This window comes from Arachis duranensis, chromosome 5 (genome assembly GCF_000817695.3).
Source record: "Arachis duranensis cultivar V14167 chromosome 5, aradu.V14167.gnm2.J7QH, whole genome shotgun sequence".
Classification (NCBI taxonomy): domain Eukaryota; kingdom Viridiplantae; phylum Streptophyta; class Magnoliopsida; order Fabales; family Fabaceae; genus Arachis; species Arachis duranensis.
In genome coordinates, this window is record NC_029776.3 from 44,872,932 (window position 1) to 44,887,356 (window position 14,425).

At 36.9% G+C, this 14,425-nt stretch overlaps 1 non-coding gene across 1 annotated transcript; it reads left to right on the top strand.

Annotated features, from left to right (window-relative positions):
• Window positions 1-2,276: 2,276 nt before the first annotated feature.
• On the top strand, window positions 2,277-2,379 carry LOC127747889 (small nucleolar RNA R71). Its single transcript, XR_008009836.1, has one exon. It is a non-coding gene; the product is annotated as a small nucleolar RNA R71 (small nucleolar RNA).
• The last annotated feature ends 12,046 nt before the right edge of the window (window positions 2,380-14,425 follow it).

The following is a 14,425-nucleotide window of genomic DNA, read 5'->3' on the forward strand; positions in this document are numbered from 1 at the left end:
ACTCGAAATAGATTTTCTGGAGCTACAAAACTCCAAATGGTGCGTTCTTAACGGCGTTGGAAAGTAGACATCCAGAGCTTTCCAGCAATATATAATAGTCCATACTTTATTCGGGAATTGATGACGTAAAGTGGTGTTTAACGCCAAATTGGTGCTTGTTTCTAGCGTTAAACGCCAACTCTAAGCTTGTTCTGGGCGTTCAATGCCCATCTGCAGCATGTTTCTGGCGTTGAACGCCAGCTTTCCTCAGTGTGTAATCCTGGCGTTTAAACACCAAATTGCTGCATGTTTCTGGCATTCAGCACCAGATCCATGCTCTGTTCTGGCGTTGAACACCAGCCAGATGCTCCTTACTGGCGTTTAAACGCCAGTAAGTCCTTCCTCCAGGGTGTGATTTTTTTCTGCTGTTTTTTATTCTGTTTTTAATTTTAGTATTTTTTTCGTGACTCCACATGATCATGAACCTAATAAAACATAAAAGAACAATAAAAAAAATAAAATTAGATAAATAAAAATTGGGTTGCCTCCCAATAAGCGCTTCTTTAATGTCAATAGCTTGACAGTGGGCTCTCATGGAGCCACACAGGTGATCAGGTCAATGTTGTAGACTCCCAACACCAAACTTAGAGTTTGGATGTGGGGATTCAACACCAAACTTAGAGTTTGGCTGTGGCCTCCCAACACCAAACTTAGAACTTGATTGTGGGGGCTTTGTTTGACTCTGTACTGAGAGAAGCTTTTCATGCTTCCTCTCCATTATTAAAGAAGAAGATCCTTGAGCTTTAAACACAAGGTAGTCCCCATTCAATTGAAGGATTAATCCTCCTCTGTTAACATCTATCACAGCTCCTGCTGTGGCTAGGAAAGGTCTTCCAAGGATGATGCATTCATCCTCCTCCTTCCTAGTGTCTAAGATTATGAAATCAGCAGGGATGTAAAGGCCTTCAACCTTTACCAACACGTCTTCTACCAATCCATAAGCTTGTCTTACTGACTTGTCTGCCATTTGCAATGAGAGTATGGCAGGTTGTACCTCAATGATCCCCAACTTCTCCATTACAGAGAGTGGCATAAGATTTATACCTGACCCCAGGTCACACAGAGTTTTCTCAAATATCATAGTGCCTATGGTGCAGGGTATTACGAATTCGCCAGGATCTTGTCTCTTTTGAGGTAAAGTTTGCTGAACCCATATATCTAGTTCACTAATGAGCAAGGGAGGTTCACCTTCCTAAGTCTCACTACCAAATAACTTGGCATTCAGCTTCATGATAGCTCTTAAATATTGAGCAACTTGCTCTCCAGTTACATCTTCATCCTCTTCAGAGGAAGAATAGTCTTCAGAGCTCATGAATGGCAGAAGGAGGTTTAATGGAATCTCTATGGTCTCTATATGAGCCTCAGATTCCCTTAGGTCCTCAATAGGAAACTCCTTCTTGCTTGAGAGACATCCCATGAGGTCATCCTCATTGGGATTCACGTCCTCTCCTTCCTCTCTAGGTTCGGCCATGTTGATTATATTAATGGCCTTGCACTCTCTTTTTGGATTCTCTTCAGTATTGCTTGGGAGAGTACTAGGAGGAGTTTCAGTGATTTTCTTACTTAGCTGGCCCATTTGTGCCTCTAGATTTCTGATGGAGGACCTTGGTTCATTCATGAAACTTAAAGTGGCCTTAGACATATCAGAGACTAAATTTGCTAAGTTAGAGGTACTCTGTTCATAATTCTCTGTCTGTTGCTGAGAAGATGATGGATAAGGCTTAATATTGCTGAGCCTATTTCTTCCACCATTATTAAAGCCTTGTTGAGGCTTTTGTTGATCCTTCCATGAGAAATTTGGATGATTTCTCCATGATGAATTATAGGTGTTTCCATAAGGTTCACCCATGTAATTTACCTTTGTTATTACAGGGTTCTCAGGATCATAAGCTTCTTCTTCAGAAGATGCCTCTTTAGTACTGTTGGATGCATTTTGCCATCCATTCATACTTTGAGAAATCATGTTGACTTGATGAGTCAACATTTTGTTCTGAGCCAATATGGCATTCAGAGCATCAATTTCAAGAACTCCCTTTCTTTTAGGCATCCCATTATTCATGGAATTCCTCTCAGAAGTGTACATGAACTGGTTATTTGAAACCATGTCAATAAGTTCTTGAGCTTCTGTAGGCGTTTTCTTTAGGTGAATGGATCCACCTGCAAAATGGTCCAATGACATCTTAGAGAACTCAGATAGACCATAATAGAATATATCTATCATGGTCCATTCTGAAAACATGTCAGAAGGCATCTTTTGGTCATCTGCTTGTATCTTTCTCAAGCTTCATAGAGGGATTCACCATCTTTTTGTTTAAAGGTTTGAACATCCACTCTAAGCTTGCTCAGCTTTTGAAGAGGAAAGAACTTAGCCAAGAAGGCCGTGACCAGCTTATCCCAGGAGTCCAGGCTATCTGTAGGTTTAGAGTCCAACCATGCTCTAGCTCTGTCTCCTACAGCAAAAGGGAAAAGCATGAGCCTGTAGACTTTAGGATCTACTCCATTAGTCTTAACAGTCTCACAGATCTGCAAGAACTCAGTTAAGAACTGATAAGGATCTTCTGATGGAAGTCCATGAAACTTGCAGTTCTGTTGCATTAGAGCAACTAATTGAGGTTTCAACTCAAAATTGTTTGTTCCTATGGTAGGAATTGAGATGCTTCTTCCATCAAACTTGGAAGTAGGTGTAGTATAATCACCAAGCATCCTTCTTGCATTATTGTTGTTGGGTTCGGCTGCCATCTCCTTTTCTTGTTCGAAAATTTCAGCAAGGTTATCTCTGGATTGTTGTAATTTAGCTTCTCTTAGTTTCCTCTTCAGAGTCCTTTCAGGTTCTGGATCAGCTTGAACAAGAATGCCTTTTTCCTTGTTCCTGCTCATATGAAAGAGAAGAGAACATAAAAAGAAGAGGAATCCTCTATGTCACAGTAAAGAGGTTCCTTATTATTAGTAGAAGAAGAAAGGGAATAAGAAGAATGGAGAATCCAAACACAAGGGTAAGGATAAGGGCAGTTATTTGAGATGAAGAGAGGTGAAGAGAGGTGTTAGTGAATGAATAAAAAAATAGGAAAAGATGAGAGAGGGAGAAATTTTCGAGATTAAATTTTGAAAAGGAGTTAAATGATTTTCGAAAATAAAGATAAGAAATGAAATTAAAATTAAAAGTTAAAACAATTAATTAAATAAAAATAATTTTTGAAAAAGAGGGAGGTATTTTCGAAAATTAGAGAGAGAAAAGTTGTTAGGTGGTTTTGAAAAAAGATATGAAACAAACAAAAAGTTAAATAGTTAGTTGAAAAAGATTTAAAAATCAAATTTGAAAAGATAAGAAGATAAGAAGATAAGAAGTTAGAAAAGATATTTTAAAATCAAATTTTTTGAAAAAAGATAAAATTTTGAAAAAGATATGATATAAAAGATAAGATAAAAAGATATGATTAAAAAGATATGGTTAAAAAAGATTTTTTTTTTAATTTTTAATGATGAGTGAGAAAAACATAAAAAATGACTCACAACATGAAAATTATGAATCAAAACACATTATGCATGCAAGAACACTATGAATGTCAAGATGAACACCAAGAACACTTTGAAGATCATGATGAACATCAAGAACATATTTTTAAAAAAAATTATGCAAAGAAAATATGCAAGACACCAAACTTAGAAATCTTTAATGCATGGACACTATGAATGCAAAAATGCATATGAAAAAAAATAAAAGACATAAAACTAGAAAACATCAAGATCAAACAAGAAGATTTACCAAGAACAACTTGAAGATCATGAAGAACACCATAAATGCATGAATTTTCGAAAAATGCAAGAAAATTTTTTAAAGCATGCAATTGACACCAAACTTAAAATTTGACTCAAGACTCAAACAAGAACACATAATATTTTTGGTTTTTATGATTTTATGATTTTTTTTTCAATTTTCTTTTAATTTTTTTTTTGAAAAACATATATAGAACAAAAAAAAGAAAATAAGAAATCCAAAATTTTTAATAAGAATTCTAGGAATCTTTCAATATTAGCCTAAAGCTCCAATCCACGGGTTGGGCATGGCTTAATAGCCAGCCAGCTTTAGAAGATATAAATCAGGCATGTAACAACTGATATTCCAATTAACTTGCCTCTATGCTGATGGTTTTGAAGTCTCAATCCAATTGAATTAGACATGGCTTTACAGCCAGCCAAGCTTCAACATACTTTATGAAACACTAGAATTCATTCTTAAAAATTTTGAATAATTTTTCGAAAACAAAGAAAAATATTTTGAAAAATATTTTTGAAAACTTTTTGAAAAAAAATAAAAAGAAAATTACCTAATCTGAGCAACAAGACGAACCGTCAGTTGTCCATTGGTGCACGAAATTGTAATCCCAATATCAAAATCAAGATTTCTTATGACTTCGTACCACTAATCAGCAAGTGCACTGGGTCGTCCAAGTAATACCTTACGTGAGTAAGGGTCGATCCCACAGAGATTATTGGTTTGAAGCAAGCAATGTTTATTTTATTATTCTTAGCCAGGATATCAATTATAATTATCAGTTTGAATTATTAGAAAAAATAAAAGAGCGTGAAATAATTACTTGTTGTGCAGTAATGGAGAATATGTTGGGGTTTTGGAGATGCTTTGTCTTCTGAATTCCTGTAATGTAATATTCAACTCAATGCAAAAGTGCAAAGTTCCTTCCATGGCAAGCTCTATGTAGGGTGTCACCGTTGTCAATGGCTACTTCCCATCCTCTTAGTGAAAATGGTCCAAATGCTCTGTCACAGCATGGCTAATCAGCTGTTGGTTCTCGATCATGTCAGAATAGAATCCATTGATTCTTTTGCGTTTGTCATCACGCCCAACACTCGCGAGTTTGAAGCTTGTCACAGTCATCCAATCCCAGAATCCTACTCGGAATACCACAGACAAGGTTTAGGCTTTCCGGATTCTCATGAATGCCGCCATCAATTCTAGCTTATACCACGAAGATTCTGGTTAAGGAATCTAAGAGATACTCATTCAATCTGATATAGAACGGAGGTGGTTGTCAAACACACGTTCATGGATTGAGGAAGGTGATGAGTGTCACGGATCATCACCTTCTCCATAGTTAAGCGCGAATGAACATCTTAGATAGGAACATGCATGTTTGAATGGAAAAACATAAATAATTGCATTAATTCATCGAGACGCTGCAGAGCTCCTCACCCCCAACAATGGGGTTTAGAGACTCATGCTGCCAAAAAGTACAAATTTCAGATCTAAAAATTTCATGAGATACAAAATAAGTCTCTAAAAGTTGTTTAAATACTAAACTAGTAACCTAGGTTTACAGAGAATGAGTAAACTAAGATGGATAGTGCAGAAATCCGCTTTTGGGGCCCACTTGGTGTATGCTGGGGCTAAGACTTAAGCTTCTCACGTGCCTGGGCTGTTTCTGGAGTTGAACGCCAAGTTGTAACGTGTTTCTGGCGTTCAACTCTGGTTCTTGACGTGTTTCTGGCGCTGGACGCCAGACTGCAACATGGAACTGGCGTTAAACACCAGTTTACGTTATCTATCTTCGCGCAAAGTATGGACTATTATATATTGCTGAAAAGCCCTGGATGTCTACTTTTCATCCCAATCCTGTAGCTCAAAAAACTCTATTCCGAGTGCAGAGAGGTCAGAATCCAACAGCATCAGCAGTCCTTTTTCAGCCTAAATCAGATTTTTGCTCAGCTTCCTCAATTTCAGCCAGAAAATACCTGAAATCACAAAAAAACACACAAACTCATAGTAAAGTCCAGAAATATTATTTTTGCTTAAAAACTAATAAAAACATACTAAAATCTACATGAAATTACCCCCAAAAAGCGTATAAAATATCCGCTCATCACAACACCAAACTTAAACTGTTGCTTGTCCCCAAGCAACTAGATAAATAAAATAAGATAAAAAGAAATTAAGAAACAATAATATCTCAGAGTTTCAAGTGAAGCTCAAATTCTAATTAGATGAGCGGGGCTAGTAGCTTTTTGCTTCTGAACAGTTTTGGCATCTCACTTTATCCTTTGAATTTCAGAATGATTGGCATCCATAGGAACTCAGAATTCAGATAGTATTATTCATTCTCCTAGTTTAGTATGTTGATTCTTGAACACAGCTACTTTATGAGTCTTGGTCATGGCCCTAAGCACTTTGTTTTCCAGTATTACAACCGGATACATAAATGCCACAGACACATAACTGGGTGAACCTTTTCAGATTGTGACTTAGCTTTGCTAAAGTCCCCAATTAGAGGTGTCCAGAGTTCTTAAGCACACTCTTTTGCTTTGGATCACGACTTTAACCACTCAGTCTCAAGATTTTCACTTGGACCTGCATGCCACAAGCACATGGTTAGGGACAGCTTGATTTAGCCGCTTAAGCCTGGATTTATTTCCTTGGGCCCTCCTATCCATTGATGCTCAAAGCCTTGGAACCTTTTCACCCTTGCCTTTTGGTTTAAAGGGCTATTGGCTTTTTCTACCTCTTTTGCTTCTTTTCCCTTTTTTTCTTTTTTTTTTCTTCTTTTTTTTCACTGCTTTTTCTTGCTTCAAGAATCAATTTTATGATTTTTCAGATCAATAATAATATTTTTCTTATTCATCATTCTTTCAGGAGCCAAGAATTTTAACATTCATAAAATTCAATATCAAAAATATGCATTGTTCAAGCATTCATTCAGAAGACAAAAAGTATTGCCACCACATATAAATAATTAGAATTTTCCTTATCAAAAACTCAAAAAAAAAGTTATTGCCTCTTTATTCTAAAAATCTACTATTTTATTCATGTTTGATGATAATGAGAAAAATAAATTATAGCTTAATTGGTGATAAAATCAAAATAGAGATATTAATTACTACTACTAATATATAACTTCTAAGGTAAATTCATAATAAGAACAATTATCACAGAGTTAAGGCAAAGATTAGGACTCAACAACTTTTATTTTAGGAAGTGGATGTTCCTCTAGTTTGTGGGGTGCTTGGTCCTTCAAAAGATAATTTCTGACGCTTTAGTTCCTTCAAGTTACATCCTTGCGTTTCCTGTTCCCTTGGGTGCCATGATCTTGATGAGTTTTAGCTCAGTGATCATGGCAAATCACACCAAACTTAGAGGTTTGCTTGTCCTCAAGCAAAAGAAAGGAAAGGAGTGGAATAAAAGGAGAGGCAATTTCGAAATTCAAAAGATATGATGAGTTGAAAAAGATTTGAAAAAGAGTTGGATTGGATTGGAAAAAGTTTTGTGTTTATGGATTAAGATACATTTGATATTTTTTTTTTTAAAGGATTTTAGAAATTAGGATTAAAATTTTTGGAATTGAAGGATGAGAGTTTGTAACATGTTTATGCAAGAAATCATGAATTGAAATATTAAAAATTAAAAAATTGAAGTAAAAACGAATTTACCTCCTCCCCACCATCCTGGCGTTAAACGCCCAAACGCTGCTTGTTTTGGGCATTTAACGCCCATGTGCAGCTTCTCCTGGGCGTTCAACGCCCAGCTGTTGCTTCTTTCTAGCGTTGAACCCCAGGAAGTCCTTTGTCACTGGGCGTTTTTCTGAACGCCCAGGACGCTGCAAATCTGGCGTTGAACGCCCAGAAGATGTTTCTTTCTGGCGTTCAACGCCCAGAAGATGCTTCTTTCTAGCGTTTAACGCCCAGATGGCTATCCTTACTGGCGTTGAACGCCCAGTAGGTGCTTCTTTTGGGCGTTCAACGCCCAAAACAGCATTTACTGGCTTTTTCGCACCAGTGAGCTTCTTTTTTTGCTGTTTTATCCTCTGATTCCTTCTGTAACTCTGTAAACTTAAGCAGTTGCTATTTTACCTTGAAGATACTTGACATATACCTGCAAAAATTAATTAATTAACAAATAAGCTTTGTAAATGGCTAGGTTGCCTCCCAGCAAGCGCTTCTTTATTGTCTTTAGCTGGACTATTATTGAGCTTTATTTAAGTCTCAGTTTTGAGCATTCTTGCTCAAAATTGCTTTCAAGATAATGTTTGACTCTCTGTCCATTAACAATGAACTTTTTGTTAGAATCATTATCCTGGAGCTCTACGTATCCATATGGTGACACACTTGTAATCACATATGGTCCTCTCCACCGGGATTTCAATTTTTCAGGGAATAATCTGAGCCTAGAATTAAATAACAGAACTTTCTGCCCTGGCTCAAAGACTCTGGATGACAATTTCGTATCATTCCATCTTTTTGCTTTCTCTTTGTAAATTTTTGCATTCTCGAAAGCATTGAGTCTAAATTCCTCTAGCTCATCTAACTGGAGCAATCGTTTTTCTCCAGCTAACTTGGCATCAAGGTTCAGGAATCTGGTTGCCCAGTAGGCCTTATGTTCCAGTTCCACTGGCAAGTGACATGCCTTTCCATACACAAGCTGGTATGGAGAGGTCCCTATAGGGGTCTTGAATGCTATTCTGTATGCCCACAGAGCATCATCCAAGCTTCTTGCCCAATCCCTTCTATGGTTAATTACAGTTCGTTCCAAGATTCTTTTAAGTTCTCTGTTAGAGACTTCAGCTTGCCCATTTGTCTGTGGATGATATGGAGTGGCTACCCTGTGGCTAACTCCATAACGAACCAAAGCAGAGTAAAGCTGTTTATTGCAGAAATGAGTGCCCCCATCACTGATTAGTACTCTAAGGGTGCCAAATCTGCTGAAGATGTGTTTCTGGAGGAATTTTAACACTGTCTTAGTGTCATTAGTGGGTGTTGCAATAGCTTCCACCCATTTGGATACATAATCCACTGCCACCAGAATATAAGTGTTTGAGCATGATGGTGGGAAAGGCCCTATGAAGTCAATACCCCTTACATCAAACAACTCAATCTCCAAGATTCCTTGTTGAGGCATGGCATAACTGTGAGGTAGATTACCAGATCTTTGGCAACTATCATAATTAAGTACAAACACTCGGGAATCTTTATAGAGAGTAGGCCAATAGAAGCCACATTGGAGGACTCTTGTGGCTGTTCGCTCACTTCCAAAATGTCCTCCATATTGTGATCCATGGCAATGCCATAGGATCTTCTGTGATTCTTCTTTAGGCACACATCTCCGGATTACTCCATCTGCACATCTCTTGAAGAGATACGGCTCATCCCAAAGATAATACTTTGCATCCGTGATCAGCTTCTTTGATTGCTGCCTACTGTATTCTTTGGGTATGAATCTCACTGCCTTATAGTTCGCAATGTCTGCAAACCATGGCACTTCCTAGATGGCAAAGAGTTGCTCATCCAGAAAGTTTTCAGAGATCTAAGTAAGAGGGAGGGACGCCCCTTCTACTGGTTCTATTCGGGATAGGTGATCTGCTACTTGATTCTCTGTCCCTTTTCTGTCTCTTATTTCTATATCAAACTCTTGCAGAAGCAACACCCATCTTATGAGTCTGGGTTTTGAATCCTGCTTTATGAGCAGGTATTTAAGAGCAGCATGGTCAGTGTACACAATCACTTTTGATCCTACTAAATAGGATCTGAACTTGTCAATGGCGTAAACCACTGCAAGTAGCTCTTTTGCTGTGGTTGTGTAGTTCTTCTGTGCATTATTTAAAACATGACTGGCATAGTAAATGACGTGCAGAAGCTTGTCATGCCTTTGTCCCAACACTGCACCAATGGCATGGTCACTGGCATCATACATCAATTCAAAAGGTAATATCCAGTCTGGTGCAGAGATGACTGGTGATGTGACCAGCTTAGCTTTCAGAGTCTCAAATGCCTGCAGACACTCCTTATCAAAGATAAATGGCGTGTCAGCAGCTAGCAGATTACTTAGAAGTTTGGCGATTTTTGAAAAATCCTTTATAAACCTCCTATAGAATCCAGCATGCCCTAGAAAGCTTCTGATTGCCTTAACATTGGCTGGTGGTGGTAATTTTTCAATTACCTCTACCTTAACTTGATCCACCTCTATTCCTCTGTTCGAGATTTTGTGCCCAAGGACAATTCCTTCAGTCACCATAAAGTGACATTTCTCCCAGTTTAAAACTAGGTTAGTCTCTTGGCACCTCTTTAGAACAAGTGCTAGATGGTCAAGACAGGAGCTGAATGAGTCTCCAAATACTGAAAAGTCATCTATGAAGACTTTCAGAAATTTTTCCACCATATCAGAGAAAATTGAGAGCATGCATCTTTGAAAGGTTGCAGGTGCATTGCACAGGCCAAATGGCATCCTTTTGTATGCAAATACTCCAGATGGACATATGAATGCCGTTTTCTCTTGATCCTGGGGATCTACTGCAATTTGATTATAACCTGAATATCCATCCAGAAAGCAGTAGTATTCATGACCTGCTAGTCTTTCTAGCATCTGGTCTATGAAGGGTAAAGGAAAATGATCCTTTCTGGTAGCTATATTGAGCCTTCTATAATCAATACACATACGCCACCCTGTAACTGTTCTTGTAGGAACCAGTTCATTTTTTTCATTATGAACCACTGTCATGCCTCCCTTCTTAGGACGACTTGGACAAGGCTTACCTAGGGGCTATCAGAAATAGGATAAATGATCCCAGTCTCTAGTAATTTAGTAACCTCCTTCTGCACCACTTCCTTCATGGCTGGATTTAGCTGCCTTTATGGTTGAACCACTGGCTTGGTGTCACCTTCCAATAGAATCTTGTGCATGCATCTGGCTGGGCTAATGCCCTTAAGATCACTGATGGACCACCCAAGAGCTGTCTTATGTGTCCTTAGCACTTGAATTTGTACTTTCTCTTCCTGTGGCTCTAAGGTAGAGCTTATGATTACAGGAAAGGTATCACCTTCTCCCAGAAATGCATATTTCAGAGATGGTGGTAATGGTTTGAGCTCGGGTTTAGGAGGTTTCTCCTCTTCCTGAGGGATTTTCAGAGGTTCTATCATTCTCTCTTATTCCTCCAGATCAGGCTGAACATCTTTAAAGATATCCTCTAGCTCTGATTCGAGACTCTCAGTCATATTGACCTCTTTTACCAGAGAGTCAATAATATCAACACTCATGCAGTCGTTTGGGGTGTCTGGATGCTCAATAGCTTTGACAACATACAACTTGAACTCCTCCTCATTGACTCTCATGGTTACTTCCCCTTTTTGGACATCAATAAGGGTTCGGCCAGTTACTAGGAAAGGTCTTCCTAGAATGAGAGTTGCAGTCTTGTGCTCCTCCATTTCCAGCACCACAAAGTCAGTAGGAAAGGCAAATGGCCCAAGCTTGACAATCATGTCTTCAATAACGCCTGATGGGTATTTAATGGAGCCATCAGCAAGTTGGAGACATATCTGGGTTGGTTTGACTTCTTCAGTCAAACCAAGCTTTGTGATAATAGATGCAGGTATTAGGTTGATACTTGCCCCAAGATCACATAGAGCTTGTTTGGTACAAGTACCCTCTAATGTGCATGGTATCATAAAGCTTCCGGGATCTTTAAGCTTCTCAGGTAAGCTTTTCAGAATGACTGCACTGCATTCTTCAGTGAGGTAAACTTTTTCAGTTTCCCTCCAATCCTTCTTATGACTTAAGATCTCTTTCATGAACTTAGCATAAGAGGGTATTTGCTCAAGTGCCTCTGCAAACGGAATCTTTATTTCAAGAGTCCTGAGATAGTCTGCAAAGCAGGCAAATTGCTTATCTTGTTCCGCTTAGCGGAGTTTCTAAGGATAAGGCATTTTGGCTTTGTATTTCTCAACCTTAGTTGCTGCAGGTTTATTGCCTATAGATGTAGGTTGAGAAGCCTTTTTAGAAGGGTTATTATCAACACTTGTATGTGTCTGATCCCCCACTGGCATTTGAATGCCAGGGGTGGAAGCTGGAGTGGCGTTAGACGCCAACTCCTTACCTGTTTCTGGCGTCTGAACGCCAGAACTATGCTTCCTTTGGGCGTTCAATGCCAATTCCTTGCTTGTTTCTGGCGTTGAACACCAGGACTGAACATGGTTTGGGCGTTCAGCACCAGCTTCCCACCCATTTTCTGGCGTTTGAACGCCAGAATTATTCCTCTCTGGGCTCTTAATGTCCTCAGAGGGATTTTGGGTAGTTTGCTCATTTCTTGGCTTCTTGCTATCTTGAAGTGATGCTTTTAATGTTTTCTCACTTCTTAATTGAACTGCTTAGCACTCTTCTGTTATTTATTTTGATAGTTGCTGTTCTGTTTGCTTCAACTGTACTTCCATATTCATATTAGCCATTCTTGCTTCTTGTAATATCTCCTTGAATTCGGCTAACTGTTTTGTTAGAAAGTCTAATTGCTGATTGAATTCCATAGTTTGTTCTGCAGGACTGAGTTCAGCAGTCACTGTTTTAGCTTCTTCTTTCATGGAAGATTCACTGCTTAGGTACAGATGCTGATTTCTGGCAACTGTACCAATAATCTCTTGAGCTTTTTCAATTGTTTTTCTCAAATGTATAGATCCACCAGCTGAGTGGTCTAGAGAAATCTGAGCTCTCTCTGTAAGCCCATAATAGAAGATGTCTAACTGCAGCCACTCTGAAAACATTTCAGAGGGACATTTTCTTAGCATCTCTCTGTATCTCTCCCAAGTATCATAAAGAGATTCATTATCTCCTTGTTTGAAGCCTTGGATGCTCAGCCTTAGCTGTGTCATCCGTTTTGGAGGAAAATAGTGATTCAGGAATTTTTCTGACAGTTGTTTCTATGTCTTTATGCTGTCCTTAGGTTGGTTATTTAACCACCTCTTAGTTTGACCTTTTACAGCGAATGGAAATAGTAATAATCTGTAGACATCCTGATCTACTTCCTTATCATGTACTGTGTCAGCAATTTGTAAAAATTGTGCCAGAAACTCTATAGCTTCTTCCTGTGGAAGACTGGAATACTGGCAATTTTGCTGCACCATGATAATGAGCTGAGGATTCAACTCAAAGCTACTGACTCCGATGGAGGGTATACAGATACTACTCCCATATGAAGCAGTAGTGGGGTTAGCATATGACCCCAGAGTCCTTCTGGACTATTCATTTCCATTTAAGTCCATGATGGAGAAAGGGAGATGACTTGGATTTATTTTATTTATTAAAAATTTCGAAATAATAATAACAAAATAAAATAAAATAAAGACGACAACAAAAATAAATAAAAATAAAAATAAAATAAAAAAGAATTTAAAAATATTTTATGAAGATTTTTGAAAAAGTGAGGAAAGAGAAAGTGGTTAGGATATTTTGAAAAAGATAAGAAATAAACAAAAAGTTAATTAGTTAGTTGAAAAAGATTTGAAAATCAACTTTTGAAAAGATAAGAAGATAAGAAGATATTTTGAAATCAAATTTTTGAAAAAGATATCATTTAAAAAGATATGATATAAAAGATATGAGAAAAAGATATGATTATAAAAAAGAGTTAATCTTTAAAATTAAAATTAATTACTTGACTAACAAGAAAGTAAAAGATATGATTCTAGAATTTAAAGATTGAACCTTTCTTAACAAGAAAGTAACAAACTTCAAAATTTTTGAATCAATCACATTACTTGTTAGCTAAATTTTCAAAAATTTGAAATAAAATTAAGAAAAAGATTTTGAAAAATATTTTTAAATAATTTTCAAAAATAATAAAAAGAAAAAGAAAAAATTTGATTTTGAAAAAGATTTTGAAAAGATAAGATTTTTTTAAAATTGAAATCTTGACTTGACTTACAAGAAACAACTAAATTTTTTTTTTGAAATTTAAAATCTTAAAAGGTATAAGATTTGAAAAATTTTGAAATTGAAATCTGAATTTTTATAAAAAAAATTCGAAAATATAGCTTAAAAATAGTTAGAAAAGATATTTTTTGAATTTTGAATTTTTTTTATGAAAGAGAAAAACACACAAAAGACACAAGACTCAAAATTTTTAGATCTAATGCTCCTTGTTTTTGAAAATTTTGGAGGAAAAACACCAAGAAACACCAAATTTAAAAATTTTAAGATCAAAACATAAAGAAGACTCAAGAACACTTTGAAGATTCACAAGAATACCAAGAACAAAAGCAAGAACACCAAACTTAAAATTTTTGGGAAAACTAAAATAAATTTTTGAAAATTATAAAAAGATTAACAAGAAAATACCAAACTTAAAGTTTGGCACAAGAATTAATCAAAGAAAAAATATTTTTGAAAAAGCTTTACAAAGAAGATACCCAATTGCCAAGAACATAAGCCAACGCTCTAGCCAACTGAGCTATAAATGTAACGTGTTTTAAAGATGTATTATTTTTATAGATAAAAATAATTTTTTTTGAAAACTAATGTTTTGAAAAAGCACAAGAAAAACAAGAAAAGACACAGAGCAAGACAAACCAAAGATCAAACAAGAAAAATTGACAAGAACAATTTGAAGATCAAGGAAAAACA